Here is a 23,113-nt window from a genome sequence, read left to right as displayed (position 1 = left end):
TTGACGTTAGCTTTAACCATTCACAATGCTTCCTGTTATATTTCTTTTTTCATGTATCTTAAAAAGTATCGTAAAAGCATTTACACGAAAGTTGCGTTAAGAATTTGGTTACGCCTCTTGTTGTAAAAGTAGGTGAAAATAAATAGATTTGAGGTTAACCGCGAAATTCTTAGGAAGCGCCACTATGGTTACCTGAAGATTCGGAATCTGATCCTGGCGTGGGGCTAGCATCCACGCTGTGCCTAGATCCCTGGCAACATTCGCTGCACTTGCTGCACATTCTGTCTTGCGACTCGACACTCGAACGAGCGGTATATCCCGGACAAGGATCCTGTTCACTTTTTCGCACTAGATGCACCCACACGGCGGCGTATCGAGACGATCGGTTATCGATAGGCGGATGGTCTCATCGTTCCGTGAAAGACAACCTGTCCGAACAGCAGCCGGGAATTTCGACGATCGATCGACACCGCCGTAACCACTCGATTTTCTCGACCACTACCACCACCACCATCACCACCACAAACACTAACGCGGCCCTTGAAACCCGGTCAATCTGATGGAAAACGGTTTTTTACTCCCGGCATTGGTTCGCCCTCGCGGTCCTGCCCTCTATCGGCCGCTCGACCAACTACAATCGAGAATCGCGATTTTGCGCGGCATTTCGAACGTCAGATGCCAATGACGATGGGACGACGAACAAATTTATCAAGCGATGTTCATTCTCGCATTCATTTCTCCGTATATATTATTTCAAATTCTATCAAGTAACGAATCATAGAAGAATAGTAACGAAAATACAAAAATCTCCTAACCTCTGATTAATATTTAATAACTAAACGGTCAATCGATATTTCTTTATCAGCAATCTGTGTCCAGTTTATGGATGAGTAGTGTGTCGCTTACCTCGATAATCGAGAGCTACCTAACGAAGTTTTTAATATGTAGGGCAAAAGATTTTTCAGTACTTCGTCGTTTCTCAGATTTATCGATTTAAGCCTAATCGTAAGAAAGGAGGAGTTTATTTCAAACGTCGAAACTGAGTAGGTGTCCAAAAAGACGTAAAGTAAGGTATCCTGCACCGTGCGATACAATCTTATATCTCGAGCGAGAACTTCGGCAGTTTCAAAGGGGGAAAGTTTCTCAGTCGAAGATCCGCTTGAAGCGAAGCGATCGAACCGTAAAGAAACATACGTCGTTCGTAATTACGATCAAGTACCTCTCAAATCCAGTGACGCGTAAAATTAATTGTCTCTACCTCGCAAGTTTAAGCCCACGTCGCTCTATAGTCGTGTTCTCGAGGCAACCTCGTGAACCAAAGAGATACGACTGAACGTATCTGTGATCCGTGCGCTGGTGAATTTGTGCCGCGGAATCTATCGTACACGTGCAGGTAGTAAAGGGCTAAAGGCAAAGTGGCTGCAGAGATTAGTTTCAGTATGGAGAAACGCGTCTTCCGACCGCTACCAGCGTCGTTAAAACGTTGAAATTTTCCCATCGGGTCGAGGCAATTTACTCTGGTGGAAGGAAACACAATAATTGAAGCGAAATAGAAAGAGCGGTTGGACGTGGACACGGGGTGGAAGGGCGCGGCAGAGATCAAAGTAACAAAGCAGGAAGAGCAGAATCGCGGTTAATCGTATATCGGGATAAACGAAATTCAGAGATATCGGGCTGAGCTTAAATTGAACGTTGTTACGAAACGTAATACGATCCGCTGTGCTGCGAACGACATGAAATTAACTAGTAACCCGGTTCGGTGGAGGAACAACGACGAATCACCTCGTTGCGCTCTCACGGAAATCGATCGTCGAACGCAACGATGGCAATTCGCAATTACGCGAGAGGCATTTTGCGGGCCAGCCCGTCAATCGATATTTCTTTATCAGCAATCTGTGTCCAGTTTATGGATGAGTAGTGTGTCGCTTACCTCGATAATCGAGAGCTACCTAACGAAGTTTTTAATATGTAGGGCAAAAGATTTTTCAGTACTTCGTCGTTTCTCAGATTTATCGATTTAAGCCTAATCGTAAGAAAGGAGGAGTTTATTTCAAACGTCGAAACTGAGTAGGTGTCCAAAAAGACGTAAAGTAAGGTATCCTGCACCGTGCGATACAATCTTATATCTCGAGCGAGAACTTCGGCAGTTTCAAAGGGGGAAAGTTTCTCAGTCGAAGATCCGCTTGAAGCGAAGCGATCGAACCGTAAAGAAACATACGTCGTTCGTAATTACGATCAAGTACCTCTCAAATCCAGTGACGCGTAAAATTAATTGTCTCTACCTCGCAAGTTTAAGCCCACGTCGCTCTATAGTCGTGTTCTCGAGGCAACCTCGTGAACCAAAGAGATACGACTGAACGTATCTGTGATCCGTGCGCTGGTGAATTTGTGCCGCGGAATCTATCGTACACGTGCAGGTAGTAAAGGGCTAAAGGCAAAGTGGCTGCAGAGATTAGTTTCAGTATGGAGAAACGCGTCTTCCGACCGCTACCAGCGTCGTTAAAACGTTGAAATTTTCCCATCGGGTCGAGGCAATTTACTCTGGTGGAAGGAAACACAATAATTGAAGCGAAATAGAAAGAGCGGTTGGACGTGGACACGGGGTGGAAGGGCGCGGCAGAGATCAAAGTAACAAAGCAGGAAGAGCAGAATCGCGGTTAATCGTATATCGGGATAAACGAAATTCAGAGATATCGGGCTGAGCTTAAATTGAACGTTGTTACGAAACGTAATACGATCCGCTGTGCTGCGAACGACATGAAATTAACTAGTAACCCGGTTCGGTGGAGGAACAACGACGAATCACCTCGTTGCGCTCTCACGGAAATCGATCGTCGAACGCAACGATGGCAATTCGCAATTACGCGAGAGGCATTTTGCGGGCCAGCCCGTACACCCGGAGACTAATGGGGTTGGGGCGGCGGCGGTGGCCAGGGGGTGGCGATGACGCGCGCGCTTCCGCCACCTCAAATTCGATGTAATTCGGTGGCTGGAATTCGCGCAACTGCGCGCCAACGCTGGATTTCCATAAACGACCGGCCGAAATTCGTCTTGGAACTGGGTTAAGCGGCGTGTCCATTGTGCCGGCCTATCGTCCATCGAACCATTCGTTGCCCTTTAATCGTCATTATCATGCAGCCGACGATTTGGTTAATTGGCTGATCCTACAGTCAAGCGCACCACTGAACTAACAACTGAGCATTTCGCGCCAGTCAGTTTTTATCGCGGTGAACGTTAGAGCCAGATAAAAACCGTTACTTAGCTTCCGCGATACAAGCGGAGATTATAAAAGAGCGTAACTGTATACTGCATTCTATACTGTGCGTTTCAAAAGTATTCTACTCGGCTCGATGTACCGTTAATTCGAGTTCGATTATGGTTCTCCACTGCAAACGAAATCTTCTCCGAATCCACTGGTCCGTTCGTTATTCAAGGAAAGACGATGTTGCACGATGTTTGCGAGCGATATGACGAGAATCGATAACTTTCGGCAACATCTCTCGTGAATGATGTAGGGCGCGGTAGGACGATGAGACGAGCGAACGTTTCCTCGTGGCAATTTGCGAAATCGCAGAACGAAGCGCGATCACGTGACTCTTAAGTGGCGATTAAGCTGAAGTTTGCAACAGACGCAGGGAGAAGCTAGCGACGTCTGTTCTCGAGTCAGCGACTTTCTTTCCGCGTTCGACTCTCCTCGGTTAAGAGGCTTACCGAACGAGAAACGCGGGATAGAGCAAAGGTTGGCGAAGTGGTTGGAAAAACTAGCCGAGATTCTCGACGATCCGCCACCGATTATACATCGCGTGTAAGTCGAGCAGGAATAATCTCCTCGCCAGAATAAGCAACGCGAGTGTAGTGTTGGTGTCGTACGGTTTCATGCCGATTACCATAAACGCGCGTTTCCTCGTAATAACGTTAATTACGGACTAATAACGGGTCCGTCGAAAACGTCGGAACGAGAGAGAACAATCGATCGCTGTTCTGCAAGCCCGGCCAGGTGTATTCGGCAAACTGCAAAGGCCGTAATTAACCAATCGGAATTATCCCAAGTACTATTTGTGGTTTGAATTACGCACAGTAAATTGAAAAAGGTTTTCTTGGAATTAAACTAAAATTTACCGGTGATGTACATTCACGCCCAAAAGTCTTAGCATAGCTTTCATTTTTGATAAAAACTTTAATATTTAATATATATATTATGAAGACAAATTGTACATTTTTGTTCTTAATCTCTTATCTTATTTTATTGCTAAAACTTTGCTGATTCTACTATCTGATTATCACGCAAATAAAGCTTCAAAATGTAATTCGTATAATGTTCTTCAAAATTGATAATAATTCTATAAGAAATAAATGTCGGTAATTACTTGCATTTTTATATTATTGGGTCGGTAACTAAGTGATTACGATTGACACGAGGTACATCTAGCGTACCGACTTCGATGATTTTTAAATACGTTAGAGAAGTCAACATTTTGCACACCTTTTTCCTATACATCTAACCGTCGCACGTTCTTGGTTTCCGAGAGAATCGCAGAAATCTGTCGCTACCATTATAGTGAATTCAACGTACAATTATCCATATAAATCTATCCATATAAATCCATATAAATGAATCCATATAAAATCTATATAAGCAAAAGATAAGAATTTAGGTTCAGATAGGTTGTTATTTTATCCGGCCGCTGTAAGGCACCCGCCGATTAATACTAGCGCACAATTGCAGGTAGAATTCGCTGTACGATACCGACCATTGCTGTTTTTCCCAATATCTCGGAAATGAAGACCGAGCGGCGGTTATACGTATAAGAAATAGTGCAATATAGTGGAATAAATATAGGAGATGGTAGCGCAAAATGTTGATTTCTACAATGTATCGAAAAATCATGGAAGTCTACTCGTAAACAATTAACCGAAAAGTAGAATGTGTTGTGCGATACAAAATGACTGCTTCTTAAGTAGGTCTATAAACTTGAACAGAACGTAATTTATGGCACCCTTGAGTATTTAACTTTCTCTTCTTGCGGTTGACGCTGGCAGAAACCCAACGATCGTTGAAAGCTTCGCGTTTTCTTGCACGGTGCGCGTTACGCGAGATGCCGAAAGAAGAGCCGCGATATCCGATTACTGGTCGGTGAAGAATAAACCGATCGGGCAGGATGTGATCAATCCGTGGTGTTCTTACACCTTGTGGCTGTGGTGTGGCTTGCGTGCTGCCATCTGTTCGTGCTAATATGCGTGCGTGCGTGCATGCGTGCAAGCCTTAAAATACGATAGATGACGCAACGCGTAAATCTAGAAACGTCTCTGACTTCCGGCAGGATCCATTGGAAGCTAAAGAAGCGTGATGGCGCGCCTTCCTTCTTTACGTTCTGCTTCTGGCAGTGGCGCGTGCCGATCGAACATCGTGACCATGTGTACTGGCGCTGGTCTTAGGGTGAAAACAAAGCGAGAAAGTTCAGGTGGATGTATAACAGCTAAATATTCAGCCACATGAGAGAAGAAAGCAAGTGAAACAAACGAGAGGCGACTCAGTTGACTAACGGCCTTAATTAACCGCAAATAATTTTATTCCGTCAGTTTGGTAGTTGGCCGATCTGACTAACGCTGTTCGCAACGCATTCCCAATATCATAAAATATGCTTGCAATATTCAAATTCGGGTAATTTCCGCTGCTACTGCACATATTCGGCCAAATGAAAGCACGTTATGCTTCATATTGGACGAAAGCATCAGAAAATCGAGTTATACCGGGTGTTTCACGTTACCGTGCAGAGCGCGCGTGTGGTGCGCGGAGACCGTAAACGGTATCGGATTTTTATAACGACAACTTATTTTCACAGCTTTGATATATCGTGATTGTTAGAAGTTTCTGAGTCAAAGCGCAATCCTGTTACCGTCGAAAACGTCGAGAGAAAGAGTTTCGGAGAAGAAAGATTTACCCGACAGTGACAGCGTGTATCGCGTTTCACGACGTGCTATATTCGACAAATTCTTGCGAAAGGAGTTTTATCAGCGCGTAACCGGCAATCTGGAATCCACGGAACTCTAATGATCTTTCAAAGTAGAACGCAGATTCGAAATTGATACGGAGAGGACTGTTTCGAAAGTAATTGGACGAAGGGAATCAGCGTCGCGTTTTCTGTCGCAACTCGGTCGACACTCGTGCCACGCTGGATAATTGGAGACGAGTCTTTCCACGAGCTTAACTTCGTTTGTGCTTCTCGCGTCTCCTCGTCGCACCACTTCTACCACTTGCTTTTTTCCCTTGTCTCAACGAACGACAAGTTGTCTCTTCTTTTCCACCAATGTAACGAGAAGATCGCGAAATTAATTCGTTCACCGTGAAACTACAAACTCTACTCCTCCCTAGTTGCTTCCTAGCACCAGTCCGCTACTCTCAACATGTTCGGTCGTTAAACCAAATTAATCTGTTCGTAGTAATTTTCAAATCGAGTTCAGAGTTACGAAACGCATGATGTTGTGCATTATTAGCAAGAGAAATTGTTTAGGTGTTTTGAAATGAGAACGAATGGTTCGTATTTCAAACAGTATATCGACCAAACGGCGTATTAAAATCGTTTCTTCTTATAACAAGCAACTAATGAAATATCAGTAGCCGAATCGTGATAGTTTCAACAATTTTGGCTGTAGAACGCGATGGTAAACGTGACGTACGTCTTCGCGTAACCAGGATAAACGTAACGGCTTTGCGACAACATTGCACGAGGCCGTGGCATTTTTTCTCGCTTATTTCCACGCAATTTAACGCCATGACATTTAGTTGGTCGTGAAGCTGACACCGACTGAGATAGGCAAGTACTTCTAGTTCTGTCAGCCATCCATGTTCTTAGAAAAATTGTAAATTCATAACGCGAACTTCATTGTCAATTTTCAACGTCATTGAATTTTCGTGATAAAAATCCGGTAAATGTAAGATGAGACACGTAAAATTTACGACTCGCTTTGACGCTAAATTAAACGCGTAACAAGAACACGAATGCGCTTCACCACGAAACATCATAAAATAATATTAACGCGACAAATGGTGATCGTAGTTTGATCAAAGACGTTGGAAAGACCAATTCGTGAGGCTAATCTGAATGCGCGGACAACCGATATGACGTTGCGAAGACGACGTGCACGAAGAGAGGACACCAGGTTTCGACTCGGACGAGTTGGTCGCGACTCGACGAACAAAACCTAGCGAACGAGGGGTGGGGTAAAAGGAAGGAAACGTAGCAGGAGGAAGAAGAGAAGAAAAGGGGCGGTAAGAGCAAAATGAAACGAGACCACTCCGCTTACTGACTGCCGTTCTTTCTCGTTCGCGACGCTACGATTCTTTTTGTCTTGGCGACGCGCCGTACCTCTTCACCGGCCTACGAGTAGTTTAGAAGAGATCGTTAACGCCGCTGAATGCACAAGACGAAAAGAGGGACGCGACGAGAAAACCAACAACCAGGAGCATCGCGTAAACGCGATGAATTGGAAACTGCGATTCGACTTCGCTCACAAGAAATTCCTTTTCCTTGCGACATATCGTTAGATGAATCGTCGTCCGCGACCAATGCGACATCTACAGAGGAATAAAATAACTTCTAGCGCTTAAAGCCTGTCCCCCGGTTTATCGAAAACGTATCTTAACGTTGTGTTGGAACGCAGCCTCTTGGTGAAGTTTTCGCGATTAAAATTTTTTTTTATCGATCGTAAAATCGAACGACCGGATTAAATCGAAAAGAGCACTTATTTTAAACTTAATACGATCATTCGTTGGAGAATAACGTCTCGCAGCTTCGAACGATTGGAAAAAAGCTAGTGGCTGTTAATTACGGTCGCCGCGCTTCTCGCGTTTCTCTGCCGATGCCAGACGTCGTTTTATCGTCGAGGCGAATCCGCGGGGCATTTGGCGGAAAGAGGATTGCGCCCTGAGCATGCTATGAACAAAGAAAAAGAGAAAAAAAAATGAAAAAGGGAGGAGGAAAAAAAGAAACGACGAGACGCGCTTTTCGAAGGTGTACGCCATCAGAACGAACAGAGAGTTGGGATATAAAAAGAGTCGCGGCGACGACGACGCCGGGCGTCGCGCCTCTACCGACGCAATCGACACGCTTGCCAAAGGGAGCGGAAACGAAAGCTTTCGTCCTGCAAATACGATGCACATGATTTTCCTCGATTCACGACCGATGATTATAGTCAAACCATGATCTCTTCTTTGGATTTTTGATTTAACCACATTTTCATAGAGAAACGTAACGTGAAATAGAGTAGCCCGTAGCAAAAGTTAGAATGACAATTTTCAACTCTTTTATGGTTGCTCGCTTGTTCGTGCAATACTCGATGCGTGTCAAAGTCGAACGTCACCTACGTCGTTCTCCTACAAAGATGATCTTCGACATGGAAGAAAATTCTCGTAGATCGAGAAAACGATCCTCCCATGGATCTCGTCCTCGTTTCTTTTTTTTCTTTTTTGTTTTTTTTTTTTGTTGTTCCATTTTAAAGCGAATCGACCGAGTACGCGCAACTTTTGGAGCGTGAAGGAACGCGCGAGTCTACTTCGCGTCCACCCGAATGGGCTTTCTACGGGTCAAGGACAATCGTAACGTGCCGTATAGCGCTGCCAGCAGGAAAATGGTTTATTTTTAAAATCACCACCACGTCCATGCAAATTTGCAGAGTAAAAACTACCGGATCGCCGATCGATCGTCTAAATATAATACAACGTGCCTTCTCGTGTCTGTCGCGGCCGGGAAACCGAGAAGCCGAGAAACCTGTCGGAGAGCTTATTTGTCCGTCGTTTAATCGTCACATAGACAACGACTAGGCAGGAAAACTAGATTTTTAAACGAAGTAACTTGATCCAAACTGCAGCACGACGTATGCGAATCGACGGCTAAAAAGTTAACACGAGTGCGTTTATGTCGTGTCTTTCTCGTGTGATTTTCATGTTGTAAAACCTTCGGGTTATCGTGGTCAGCGGATGCATTTACGTTAGGAAATTATATTAGGAATTTATACTTGTGGAAACGTTAAAAAATATCGCACAGATTTAAACGGCGTACAATTGACTTTTTTACGGGTCCGAGAAGTTGACGTCGACAAAGCGCAAACTTTTGTAAAAGAGCAAACGACATTCGCTCGTTCGCCCTTTAACACGTTGACTGCCACGCGTGTTTTCAACGAAATCTCCTTCAGGCCACGAGTGCCGCTGTACCAAGCGCACTTTGCTAGACTGCCACCGATATTTTAGATAACTTAAAATCCATGCCCTAACTCGTTACAATGTCGAAAAGAAAAATGGAAAACTTATTTCTTAGTGAGTCAAACAGCAGTGAAAAAGAAAGCTGTTAAGAGGCTTACGAGATAGCAGTGAAAAAGAAAGCTTTTACGAGGCTTACAGAAATTCGGATAGCAGCGATGAGGAAGAAATCAGATTTCCTAGAAATAGAAATATAAATAGAATTACATCGTCTGATTCTGATTCGGATATTGATAAGTGCAATCGTAGTGATACTGAATGTAACGAAGATACTGTTGACGAGATTTTACAAGAATTGGTCATCGAGGGAGAAAGAAGAACTGATGATACCGAAGAAAGTACAATTCAATTTGACGAATGAAATGAATTTAGTGGTTGGCAGAAATCATTTTTTTCCAGAGACAGACGGTCTCATTAGGCAATTACCTGGCGATGTTAATCCATATGACGTGTTCGAGCAGTTCGTTGATGACGAAATAATATATTTACTTGTATCAGAAAAGTGCAACAAGGAAGGATGTAAATATTAGAAGATTTAGAGAATTATTAGCTGGAAAATTATTAGGGTTGTCTGAAAATACAAAAAATCCTTGTCTTCGACGGAGTCGGCTTAATATCACCGTTCGAAAAAATGATTTCGCAAGAAGCATTAGTTGCGCGTGCAAACTATGTTATGACTAGTCGCGCGTGCAAACTATGTTATACGGATAAAAGACGTCGAACGGACCGATCAAAGACACGGGAGAATTTAAAGAAAACAACAACTTATTGTCCAAATTGTCCGACCAAACTCAGCTTTGTATAGAATGCTTCGAATTTTTACATTCTGAATAATTTTCTTAATAAATCATTTTCGTATTACTTTTATAACAATTCAATAGTTTTATCGCTTCCTGTGGAATATCTTTTCAAATACCTACGACGATCCTTCGCAAGTAGTCAAACAAGCGTCACCCGAATACGGATGACGCGGCCCTATCAGAAACTTTGCTGTCAGCCGAATATGGGTGACGCGACAGTGAACGTGTTAAAATAAAATTACGATCAAACAAAAGAATTCTTCATCGACATAGCCGCGAATATTTTTCATCGACTCGCAAGTGGAATACGATTGACCACGATTTGTCCAACGAATAATTTTCGTTTGTCCGCTTTCCGGAAGACCGACGAAAAGATTTCCATTGGACAAATCGTGGACAATCGTATTGCACTTACGAATCGATGAAAAATGTTCGCGAGAGCGTCGATGACGAATTCATTGATCCGATGGTAATTTTATTTGAAAGGATGGACGAACGAACGCTTTTAGAAAAATTTGCAGATGCGAAGTTCACGGATCTGGCTTCTACGTATCTGACGTGGGTGGCAACGGTGCGTGCACTATAACAAGATACACGAGCACACTTTCACGTGTTATAGGCTATCGTTCTATTTATCTGGATCCGATATAGTTGATCCATTTTGTAGATCATGCACTCTGGTGAATACTTAGAAGGCTGACAGAGTCGATACGTTTGCACGTAATGGCAAGTTGGTTGAAAACCGACCTCCACTGGGGGATTGAACGGTAATTTCATAAAATATAACGCGTCTCTGTGAGCGTTATTTTTTCCAGCCGTCCCATCTACGCTGTCTCCCAAGAGTATTGCCACTGTAGCACAACTTAACCGCTGCTCTCAATGCTTTTGAGAATAACCGTATGTACAATGTACATATTTTATCGTCACGTCCACGTAATTTCTCTATTCTTCGTACACATTGCAGGCCTCTCTCGCGAGCGATAAATAAATAACTAGGAAAGGGAAGAATAACGAGCGTTCACCGAAGCGCTGTCGGATACGCCTTCGAGTTGGGTCAAGGACACATGCGATGAATCGTCTCTCGTCCGCTGTTTAACCCTCGCGTCCGTTACGCTATCCGGTCACCGAGCAAGAGGAGGATGAATAATCGACAGGCGCGAAATGTCGAGCGCGCCAATTCCCAATTCTTGCTGTTCCATCGAGGAAACTCGCCACTTAGCTGAATCTGGTCGACACCGAAGGACATGGAGCGTTTAGAGCGCACGAAACAAGAGAAGAAGATGGGACGAGATACAGGAGCGTTTTAATAGAATACCGTGGGGCGGATAAAAGTTGGCAGAGACGGCGGCGGAAGAGGAAAGGCGGAGCCGCGATGGCAGAACCCGTTCTTCTCCCTCTCCTATCTCTACATTTTCCTCTTTTAACGATACGCTTCTTTCTACTTCTGTCTCTATCAAAACATACACGAGCTTCCTATGGATGATCGATCGGAGGAGCAATCGTACGCAGAAATATCTCGCTCGATGAACCAGCCACTCCGCGATCGCGAAGCAACGAACTTGTCTCGCATCGTCCGCAACGTCGCGCACTGTCGGCTCCAACGGACGGAACTCGAGTCGACACGTTCGATCTGCCGATGGATCGGTTCGAAACTCGCGCTCTACGAGTTGGCGTTCACAGTTGCAATTGCAGGTTGGCTGCCGATGCGACGCAACGCCAACTCCCACACCGCCAGCCGACTCGCCGTCCGCATGCACACTGACACTGACGCTCCCTACAAGCTTGCACCGCGTTACCCTCTTCTCCTCGCTTCTCCACTTCTCTCCTCTCCTCTCCTCTCCTCTCCTTTCCTCTCCTCTCCTCTTCGCTCCTCTTCTCTCCTCTCGCTGCTCCATGGCGTTCTGCGTTTCCTCCAACTCCCTCGCACTCGACGTTCTTCGTTGCTTTTGCAGTCCGCGCGCTCTCCATCCTCTCCTTGCCGACTCTGTCACCCTTCCATCTGTCTTTCTGCGTCATTCACCTCTGATCTTCTCTCTTCATCTTCAACGTCTTTCGTTCCGTTCTCCGTTCCATTGCTTCCCTTTTCTCTTTTTTCTCCTCTCCTCTTCTCTTCTTCCGCTGCCGTCTCTGGCTTCCGGTTTCTCGCGCATCGATTAGCCCTTGCTGGTTCGCTGCCAATCACGTCGTCTCTCCCTTTGACCTCGATCTTCCTTCACGAGGACCTCGCGTAGCATTCGTACGAGCAACTGCTGTACCAACGAACTCGGCTTCCCAACGATACAACGTTACGGCAATTTGGTCGTCGCAGTCTATCAACGACGAAACTTCACATTTTCGGATGGACATATTAGGTTGTCGGAAAAGACGAAGAAAATCTGTCGATGTTTTTAGAACGAAATGTTTTAAATCATCACTGTGTCTTGTCATATTACTTGTTTTATGTTTAACACATAAAAATTGCTATGCGATAAACAAAATATCCTTTGAAATACTCTTACTTTAAACCCATGCAAACATTCAGGACTTAAAGATTTCTGACATATAAGTTTTGATGAATTTTCAGTACAATTAATGTCATCTTTCATCTTTATTCGGAGCTGTAACAGATTTTAGTTTTCTATTTATGTAAAATGAATAAGAATATGAATCAAGAAATGAATAAGAATCAAAATGTTCATTTGTAGAGATAAGAATTGTCATGTTTGCGAAAACAAAGCAACGGTAATGCGTGCATATTCTAACAAATAGCTGACGACTCGCATTATTATGTGGAAAAGTATCATAACAAATATTAACAAGACAGCAAATGAGCTTCATTTGTTTATAATTATATTTAACTATATATTTATTATTTTAAATCTGCGTGTTAAAAAACTGTATAACCTACATTAATTTTGTACACACTGAGAACATGTAAATTTAATTTGAAAGGAATTTTTGCATAAATAATTAATGGAAAGGCTGGTAGTAAAGGTATTAGGTTGTCCGAGAAGTTTCTTTCGTTTTTATCAGGAAATAATAGACGCACAACGTCTTTTCTTTTATATTACTTTCTTGAATTACGTATAATGCATTTTGTTTTGTTGAGATAAACACCGTGACATTCCACAGACTTGGTTTCACGTTTGTACGAAGGTGCACTGTTGTAAAAAACACGTTTGCGAAAGAAAGATACTTTCCGGACAACCTAATATATTCTACATGGTAGAAAAATATATAGATGTTAGATATTCAAATAAAAAGCGTTTGTGGCCTTATGCGTTGGATTTTTTCAACTGCCACAGACCAGTGGAATGAAAAATGTCGATCGTCTGTCTGTTAAGGGACCAAGTGGATTTGGCCGAGTTTTATCCATTATTATTAATATTATTTTATTTATTATACTATTATATAGCATTAATCGAGGTACGTGTAAAATTTGCTTGCAATAGAGACATAAGTTTCCAACAATTTTTCAAATAGCCTTAAACGCACTAACATTGCATGCTACATGAAATAACGTAAATCCTTGGGGTAAATAAGACGATCGATTATGGAAAGTCGAGTTTATTTTGAGAATAAATTAAATTCTATCCAATAACAATTAATAGCAAATCTATTACAAATTTTACTTGGAAAATCGATTTTCCAAGTGTTAAATTACCGATCATCTCTAGTGATTTACTCACTTCAGTAAAATGGCTGCCGGTAAAACAAAGTAAAAGTAAAATATGTCGGTTGGCGGGAAGTTTGAATTCTATAGAGAATTTACATAGAAATTTCTATAAAATTTATCAAAAGTTTCCTACTGTTTCAAACAGAATTTAACTACGTAACGATATCAAACGTAATTGCACCATCGCAGCTGCTTATCGCTGCAAACTGTTCGATCGACGCTAACCGCGCAATCGAATCATCTTCGTCGTCTACTTTCGAACGGAAGTTGGTTTACGTCGTTCGTAGGGGCGGTGATCGGTTGCTCGTCTTTTTATTCGATTCCCGCGTCGATTTACGTATCCTCACGCCCCATTGTTTCGACCCACCGCGCCGCGAAATACGAAACGGAGCGGAAGCGGCCCCAAGGATTTGTTTCCTGCGCTCCTATTTCACATATTGCCTGCTCGTTCCACGTTTTTCTCTTCTCGGCTCCTCGCTACGAACTTACGCCATAATCACGTCGGCTATGCTACGCTTTCTCTAACGAGTCAGTTTTATCAGAACAAATTCTACGTTGTTTGGTATTTCATAAGACAGACAAACAGTCGATACGATCGATAGATTATTTTGTAGATTTATTTTGTTCATTAGGTTCTACGCTGTATCAGCGGGTGTGCCGATGTTTAATGGCCAGTCTACTTAGATGCAAAATAAAGAGACGCGTCATGGAAGATCGACGCTCTTCCAGCTACGCGAAACGGTCTGAAGAAACTAAACGGTTGACGAACGATTCACGAGATTCTTAACTTTTATCGCTGTCTCATCCCTTCGTTTACCTACGCGATGATATCCTGCGAGGAATCTGTTGGGGAAACGAGGTCAAAGGACTGGAAAGCAACGTCCTCGCGAGCGGAGACGTTGGCTTCCACCCAAACTACGACTCGATAGCTAGCGAGTTCAAAATTTCAGGCGACTGTAGCAGAGAATCGTGAAACGTCTTTGCGACAGATTTCCCAACGGATTATCGCGAAATCTTTTTTATTACGCAAGCTTATCTCCGTAATCCGCGAGACAGTCGGAAACACGAGGCGGACAAAGATAGTCGTCCGTTCGTAAACTGGTTCTTAGCGCGTCGATCGTAACGTTGAAAAGGAAGAAACGATACGCGCGGTGCGCAAAACAACCTTGAAAGATCCTCAACAGATTAGCCGTGAACGTTGATCGTAATCTTCATCCGAACGTTTCCATTCCACCGGAAATATTTTTGCCGGATTCTCTTCACTGACCGCGAGAAACGCGATCGATTCTCGTAACCCAGTTCTTCTTCGCGAACGTAATAATTCGTCGAGCTTTTCCTCTCGGAAAATGCGCCCGCCAAGCTGGCGAGAAAATAAGAAGATAGAGAAGAGAAGAGAAAAGAGGAAAACGTAAGTAATAAGGTGGAGAATTTGTGAGAGCGCTGGCTAAGGGTGTAACCCGGTCGATAAACCGGGGTGGGTGCGGTCCTTCCTCATCTCTCCTGCCCCACAGCTCCGACCCCGACCTCGGTCTGACCCCCTCGCCCCACCACAGTCGTCGACCCAACTCTTCTCTTCCACCTTTCACCGACACACGATAACCCACTGAAGAATGCGTGCACGCACCCATCGCGCTCATATCGCTCGTACACCTACAGTCGCCTTAGCAATTGGACACGGCACATCTATCTGTTTGTTAGTTTCAGGTGGACGGTGCAGAAATTGCACTTTCTAGGTTGGCAACTAAGTGATTGCGGATTTTGCCAATACCACGTAATGACAAAACCCGCAGTCACTTAGTTGCCAACCCAACAATATGCAAACTGTGAAAAGGAAAACGTGAAATTCAAACTTGCGAGTAACTAGGGTAACGCAAAAACGTCTCGACTCTTTGGTTATTTCTCTGCTCGTCGTTGGTCGGCGTGATTCTACGAGAAAGAATATAGAGTAGGAATGTTGTCGTTTCCGAGCAAATCGGCTTTGAAAATTTGACAAATACGCTGGAACTTGATCGATCGTCGATTGGACAGCAACGAATAATCGACAGAAGGTTAAACTACGTGTAAAAATAAGTGAAAAACGTAGAAGGAGATTGGTTTCGTAAGCTGCTTCTCCCTTCCGGGGAAGATAAATTTTCGAACGCGTCGTGCGCGTGTGCCATGTTCGGTTCTTAACTAAACATATTCGAAGTCTATTTGCGTGAAAACCATGGAGAATATTATCTTACAATTTTATTCTCGCGTAATAAGAACCTCCCTCCTGCCGATTGTTTATTCATAGTCAGCCTGTGCTCAGCCTCCAAAGTATATTTGATAAAACTTTCAAACTCCACTTTATCGGATACAGATACAACGCGTCACATGGAAAATTTGTTTCTTCGTATACGACCAGTTAGAAAGCACCACCCTGTATAAATAAGCTCCCTATTACACTTCATTTTGCTTTATTCATTCTGTCATTTATTACCTATCCATTGCTTGTATTTTTTATCTCACAATAAACGCTTCTCTTCGCTTTTGTCCCTCGCTTCTGTACTCTTCGCTATTGAACACTGAGCTATCCCTGTATTGTTTGCTTTGCATAAGAAAAGCAGATTTAAATATCCTGTTGCTTATCGAATCAGGATACGAAGCATTTGTCATAGCTCGAATACACGTGAACAATTTCTCCCTAACAACAACGTTTAAATCGCGCGATAGAATTCTTCTCTGTTCGTAACGTAGACCGGACGATCGCGCTTCCTATCACGCGCCTCGCCATTTCTATTTCTCTTGGCAACTAAGTGATTGCGAGTTTTGTCATTACTACCTAATGCCAACCCAATATAAACTGTCTGAGGTGTAATAGTAGTAGTCGTCGCGATAGTGCTGCTGCTGATGTAGACGTCGCTATAAACTACTGCTGCTTTCTTCTCATTTTATGTTCCATGGAAGAAAAATCGGACTACGGGCGCCGCCGGGATTCGAACTCGTGTCTCGAATGTTAGTAACCTAAGGCGCTAACTACTGCGCTACCGTCGTCCGGTGGAAGTTAGTGTCGAGTGGTGGTAATTTCTATAAACTGTTTCTAGTGTTAACACGTCGAAAATTTGTATTTGTATCGATCTAACAACTACGATATACACTATCGTATAGACGTTGGAAAAATCGTCCTGCCTCTTTCTATCTGTCTAATTGTCTAATTTATAGTCTGTTAAGAATAAGTGCAGATGTCCACGTATTTTTGAGCGGCAGTATGCGATTAGAGTCTTACGACGTAAAGTGTATGACCGGCGACGACTGTCGCGAAAGGTTTTCCGAAAAATCGAAAGAGGTTGACCGGAAAAGCGCGAGCGAGAATGATTTACTTTCGAACAAAGTTAACAGCGGGTCGCAAGTTCACAGGGAGGTCGACCTATTTCGCTCGAATAACTAAGCTTTATGGTACCGCAGGGTGGATACTAGCGTTTCCATGAAGAAGAAACAAAGATGTCGAGTAACGAGCAGGGAAAAGTAACTCTGTGTCTTTGTACATTTTCCTAGAATCAACCATAAAAAATGTCAAATAATCTGAACTTTGATTCTCGTGGACAAGATGCTTCGCGACGCGACGAAACTTCCTTCTTTTGTAAGTTGACGAGCGATAACAAGATCAGCATCTGTAAACATCAAGCGTTGTAGAGTAATCTTTTCCTTTCTCTCTTCCTTTTTTTTCTTTTTTGCTCAACATGTGCTTTGTATTCAACGCGTCTGCATATAGACAAAATAGAAAAAAATCTTCCAGTGCGCCAGTAATTCGTATGGTTTAAATAACAAAGTTGCTGACAAAAATCGACAAAAATGTTCCCCTACTTATGGGCGACAGTATTCTATGAGATTGTCTTCTTTAACGCGACGTATGGTCCGCAAACGGATTTAACCACTGCGCGATTCTTCTTGTTGCCTTACACCTTCTGATCGCCTTACGAAACAAACGCGAGACTCGTTTCAATTTATTTCAACGTGTATGCAAATTGTGACTGTATTTCTGTGTGTCTTAACTGTGTAAAAAATCCGTTTTAACACTTTGACTGCCACGTTGGTCACGGTTTCTCCTGTGACGCCAGGATGGTCATCGGTGACCGGAGCGCTTCAACTTCTTACAATTGTAAAAATTGTATGAAAATTGACAGTTAGGGAATTTTGAATATAGCCGATAAATAGAAGATACTTTGAAATTAAAAGTGGCCTATTGAACAATTAAACATTTTTACTACAACATCAATAAAAAAAATGAGAAGAAATCTTGCATCTAACGGTGCAATGTGTTAAAACACTTTAAACATAAATGTAGCTCATCGATACAATCTGGACGATAGGTGATCACCTTTTTCGTCCGATTCATAGCAATTTTTAATCCTAACTGTTTAACATTTTTTTATACCACTCTCTGCAAAATTTTCGTGCCAGGTACGTTTGCCCTTCTTTCATCTGCATTTCGTGTCGCAATCTTTGTCGAATAAGTATATTTGACTGCTCTGGTGAATGGCACTGTGTGAGATGCATTGCGAGCGCCATTCTAAATTCTGATTGGTTTTTGTTCCTGTTGCTTGTTTATAGAATATCATCGCGTTTGAAATTTATGTATTTAACAATAACAGTTACGCCCCGAGGCCTACTATAGGCCGTGCTCCTAACCGTCTCTCTTGGTACTACAGTGTCGCAGACAGATCGTCTTACATGGCCGTCGAAATATACACAATGTAGCGATAAGCGCATAGTTGTGTGAAGCAGCTAGTTCCGAAAAACATCGATTCGCCTTCGGTCCGTTATTTTACCTACACAAAGAAGATGGCATACGTGATCATAGGCGCGAACGGTTGCGAGATCCGAGCGTGGTGGGGGTTGTCTCCCAGAGAAGACAAAGGAAAAGATTGAAGGGCAGTCAGTGTCATTTGAGAATTCAAACCGAATGCATCGAGAAGTTCAGAGGAATAACAATATATTCTGCACGTTTTGCCTACGACGAAATAACGAATGCGAATAGTTTGTTGAAATAAACGAAGCTTTGTTATAATATGTCGCTATCAATTGTTAACAAGGCGCGACGGTAGTCACCCGTGAGCACCAAGAAGATGAACGGTCCATTGGGGAGGAATGTTGTTTTACATCATCAATTTATTATTATTTTGCCATTATATGCTTTGAATAATAAAAATACTCCCGTGGTGTTGTGTGCGAAACACGTGATTTCGGCGTGGCAATCAAAGTGTTAACTGTATAAAAAGAAAGAAAAAGGAACGTAATTCGTTTGCAAAGGATACGATCGCTCGATTAAAATTCAACGTTGTTTCTCTTCCGTTTGGCAAGGGACGATCATAAATGGTACGCCACAGAGGTACGTGGGGTTTGAACCAACCGCCGCTCCTTTATCGCCGACAGCGGAAGAAGAAAGCTTGGCTAAGAGAGGGAAATCCTCTCTTGCACACTCGGCATCCGAGCAAACGAAAGTTGCAGACTTCTAAACACGTAGCTCGACGCCCGGATACAGCCAGGAAACGAGGCGAAAGAAGGAAACACAGGAGGAAAGAAAAACCTAAGCCGAATCTAAGCGTTTTCGCGGCATCGATCCCCTCGCCCCTCCCCGAACGCGCTTATTCCTTTGGGCTACGACCTGCTCGTTTACTTTTCTAGTTTCTGCTTCTCCTCGCCAACTCCGTCGCTGGGAATAGAACGTTACGATTACAATGTTCCTCTTGGTCCTTTCGATTAAACTCTTTGTCACGCAAAGTGAGAGAAACGCGAGCAAAATGTCGAATACGACAGCGCGGATCGGACTCGTTCTTGAAATACGTTGATCGAAAGAACATTTGGAAAATAGAAACGCAACTACGGCGATTGATCTGCCCGCGTCTACGCAGTAGAATAAAAGAAACTCGAGCAAGGCGTTCGACGTAGCGTTATAAATCGCAGCTGCGAAACCATCGAAACGAAACATTTGGAGAATGATATTTCACGATATCGCGGATTATCTTGCAAATCTGTAGTTGAAAAATCCTTTTCTAAATTTCATCGAAGCATCGAAGAGCCGAGGTGAACTGCAGAGCAACGAAAAGTGTTTTTCGCGCTAATCGATATAAAATCAATAATTGGACTGGAAGGGGCTCGCAGGCAGGTTGCAGAAGCCCGTGCGTGGGGCAGGGCAAACGCAATTTACGCGGCGAGATCGAAATTCGCTTGGGCCGCCGCAATTGGGTCACCGATTCGTTCGGCACAGGTCGAGTTAATTTTAAGACGTCTCGTTATTTCCATCGAAAATAACGTCGACAGCTTTGTATTTCGTTTGGACTAAGCGAAACTGTTGCTCGAACGTGGAAAACGCGAAGAAACAGGAGGAAAATCGAAGAAACGACGTCCGTGGAAATTTGTCGTTTTAACGCGGTCCCGCGGAGGCGGTGGTCGAATTAATCGATAGCGCATCGAGAGGAACCTCGAACGCGCCACACACGCCGGAAACGACAAAGGATTCGTCCTGGTAATTAGGTCACGTAAATCGGCAGCATTCGGCCGATTCCAGACGATCGTAAAACATAACCTATCGCGACCTCCGCAATCCCGAGATTCTGATCGAAACGCGTGCAGAGAAACTGGGTCACGGCGGAGTCGCGTATCTACTTTGATTCGTCGTTTCGTACGCCTGCGATGGTAATTGCTGTGAAAGAACGAAGAACAGAGTGATACGTTCGTCGTTGGAGAAATTGGAATGGACTGTGAGTGTCAGGTTTCGCGTGTATTTAACGCTATAACCCTGGCTCTCGGTTGTTTCCCACCCAATCGTATTCTTCTGTGGTTTAACACGTTGAATGCCACGCCAGTTTCACGAGGTATGACCGTGGCGCCACGATCAACTTTTTATTATGCGATGCATATAACGTTGAAATATCACCTACAAGAGATATTTTACGGTATATAGTTATCATTGATGAATTTATCTCACTGAGGTCACCGGTGACCCATATGGCGCTGTAGCGCAGTTTCGTTCGATTCGATTATTTTTTTCCGATCACCAATTATCTCATATTGTTTCTTCGCGTTGCTAAATAATTGTTCTATGTTATTACGTCAGGGATCTACCATAAACCATAATCCATCCGTCGATCATACTTCGTACTCGTTTTTACTTGCAAACTTTTTACCATTGTGGAATACAATTCGGAATTTTATTTTGTACGATCGTTATAGTAACTAAATAAGTTTCGATCGATAGACAAGCTTTGCCATTTTGAGAAAATTTCCTACAATACCACCTATTGACAAAATCGGCAATCGCTTAGTTGCCAACACAGTACAAACCATCCTCGACTGTGAGAAACTTTCTTGCCCATGGAAAGAGCATGACATCGAGTCGCAAATGATTGAAAGCACACGCAGTAAAGTAGATTATACCAAGGACTCGCTATCTACATAGCGAATTAATTCTAGGAATAGCGTAGACGGAATAGAAAAAGAAAGAGAATAGCCTTAAACTGAAAAACAAGAGCGGAAGAGATAAAATCCTTTCTTTCTCTTCGTCTCGTTATAGACTACGTGGAACTGGAACACGCGTAACGGCCAACACCTGCGTCAATCGTACAGCCTTAATTCGTGTTGAATTTTCAACCAGTCATAGATCGAAGAATCGGTAATTCCTTATTTTTATTCCACTCTTCTTAACACTTTACCGACCGATAGCCGATTAATCGTTTTTTTGTCGTCGACGCTTATCGACCGATAGCCTATTAATCAGCGTTCTGTCGCCGACGATCTTTCTCATTATTTGAGCAGTAATTTGTTATTTAGTACTAAGGTATCTTGCTCAGTTGCGTCAGTTACGTTGCTTTGTAAGCTCCCACGGTTTTATACCAATTTGAAAAACATACCGTTCGCGATGAATGAAAAGAATGGTATTGGAGAGTCTAAACCGAAACAGAACCTACGTCTGAGCTGCCGGTCGGACGTGCGTATGCTGTTGGACCGCTAACGGTCGGTAAAGTGTTAAAAACAATTTCTCTTTTAGGGAAAAAAATTTTTCCTACTCCTTTCAAAAATAAAAATTGCACCAAAATACGATGCAAGGCAGGTTCCCGTTGGTCGAAGGGGGTTGCGTTTCGATCGTTGGCTCCTGCCACGTCACGGTCCAAGTTCGCGCGCGTTAAGTGGGTCAGCAGGATGCAGGCGCAACGTATACTACGAATGGCCGTTTACCTAGTAAACGCAAAGTGCATCCCTTCGTTCCGCTCGTTGTCGTAAAGTAACTACCATCGCTGTATATTTTCGACGAGGGAATGGGTGGCGCGTGCACGTTCTATCCCACGTAAAATAAAGTAACGGCGAAAGAAAAGGGTCGTGGCGAAAGTAACGATTCACCCGATGCGTAGGCGGAGGCGATTAAAAAACCAAATCATCTGGTTGGCAGGCGGTTTGCCGCGAAGCGAACCGACCATCTTTCCGACGATTATCTCGCGAAATGAGGTTCAGGAGACCTACTCTCTCGGCGTTCTACCTCCATTTTCTCGGAACAAGCGAATAAGCGATCGAGCGAGAATGGAAAGTTGGAATGGAAAAGGGAATTCGCTTGTTCGCGATGGGGTAATTCGGCGAACGTAAACAAACGCTCGAATGCGCTCGTTTAAAGCGCTCCCCTCGCGCGTTCCAACGTTTACGCGGCTTAAACTGTCGCAGCAAATTTTCAAGCGACGATTTTAATACAAACTGAACATTGTCGCGTTCCCTGCGAGCCAGGAAAATTAACGAAACGAAGCGGGAAACGCCTGGTTGGTGAACCGAGGGCGCAGGTGGACAGAGAAAGGCGCAGAGATGAAACAGTTTTGCGCAATAATGGCTCGATCGAACTCTTTTTTCAAACGCGATTGCTCCAGAGGTGGCATACTTTTACCGATCAACTACGGCTACGTGGAACGCGTTATCGACCGAGACCGTGTCGATCGCCATTATTGGGTCAAAACTAGTCGTATGAATTAGATCGTCGCTTCCTTACCGTCCAACGATACGCAATGCCTCCAGACGAAAATACGCATGCCGACTTGAGAACGTGAGATCTCGCGGCCGACGATCAAGCATTCGCCGAATGATTCGACGAGGGCTGCAGTTCGAGCGCACGAATCGAGCGGTGGATCCGCGTCACACTTGCTCCTCTTCGATCTCAAGGGACAGGCTCTGCGAGATCGTGGCGGAAACACGCCTCGCGGCAACGTACTCCTCCAATACCCAAGTGTCTGACTCGCTTGGCCAGCATCGTCCGAGTTTTCTTCGATTTGCTTCCCCTTGGCACTGACGCCTGACCACGGTCAACGTTGGTCTGACGATCGATTTGACCGACGATCGATGAACGATGGAAGCCGAACAATGCACGATAACGATCTTACGCGAGGCAAAGATGCGACGTAA

General features: G+C 43.8%; 1 protein-coding gene across 7 annotated transcripts in view; it reads right to left on the bottom strand.

The window, feature by feature from the left end:
* LOC100746934 overlaps positions 1–23,113 on the bottom strand; it is a 73,722-nt gene that overhangs the window by 5,744 nt on the left and 44,865 nt on the right. The window contains exons 1-3 of one of the 7 annotated variants that reach the window (XR_004461863.1): positions 1,220–1,862; positions 907–999; positions 193–631 (exon numbers count right to left, since the gene is read on the bottom strand). The exons of 4 other annotated variants lie outside the window; for them this stretch is intronic. The gene's annotated coding sequence lies outside the window, so the exon portion shown is untranslated. Of the gene's footprint in view, positions 1–192; positions 632–906; positions 1,863–11,520; positions 11,880–23,113 lie in introns of those variants that run through there. 2 more of the 7 variants (XR_004461860.1, XR_004461862.1) reach the window with 2 other exon arrangements.

The sequence above is a fragment of the Bombus impatiens genome, unplaced genomic scaffold (genome assembly GCF_000188095.3).
Source record: "Bombus impatiens unplaced genomic scaffold, BIMP_2.2 scf_0417, whole genome shotgun sequence".
Lineage (NCBI taxonomy): Eukaryota > Metazoa > Arthropoda > Insecta > Hymenoptera > Apidae > Bombus > Bombus impatiens.
The sequence above is the reverse complement of the archived record's forward strand: the minus strand, read 5'-3'. Positions and strand labels throughout refer to the sequence as shown.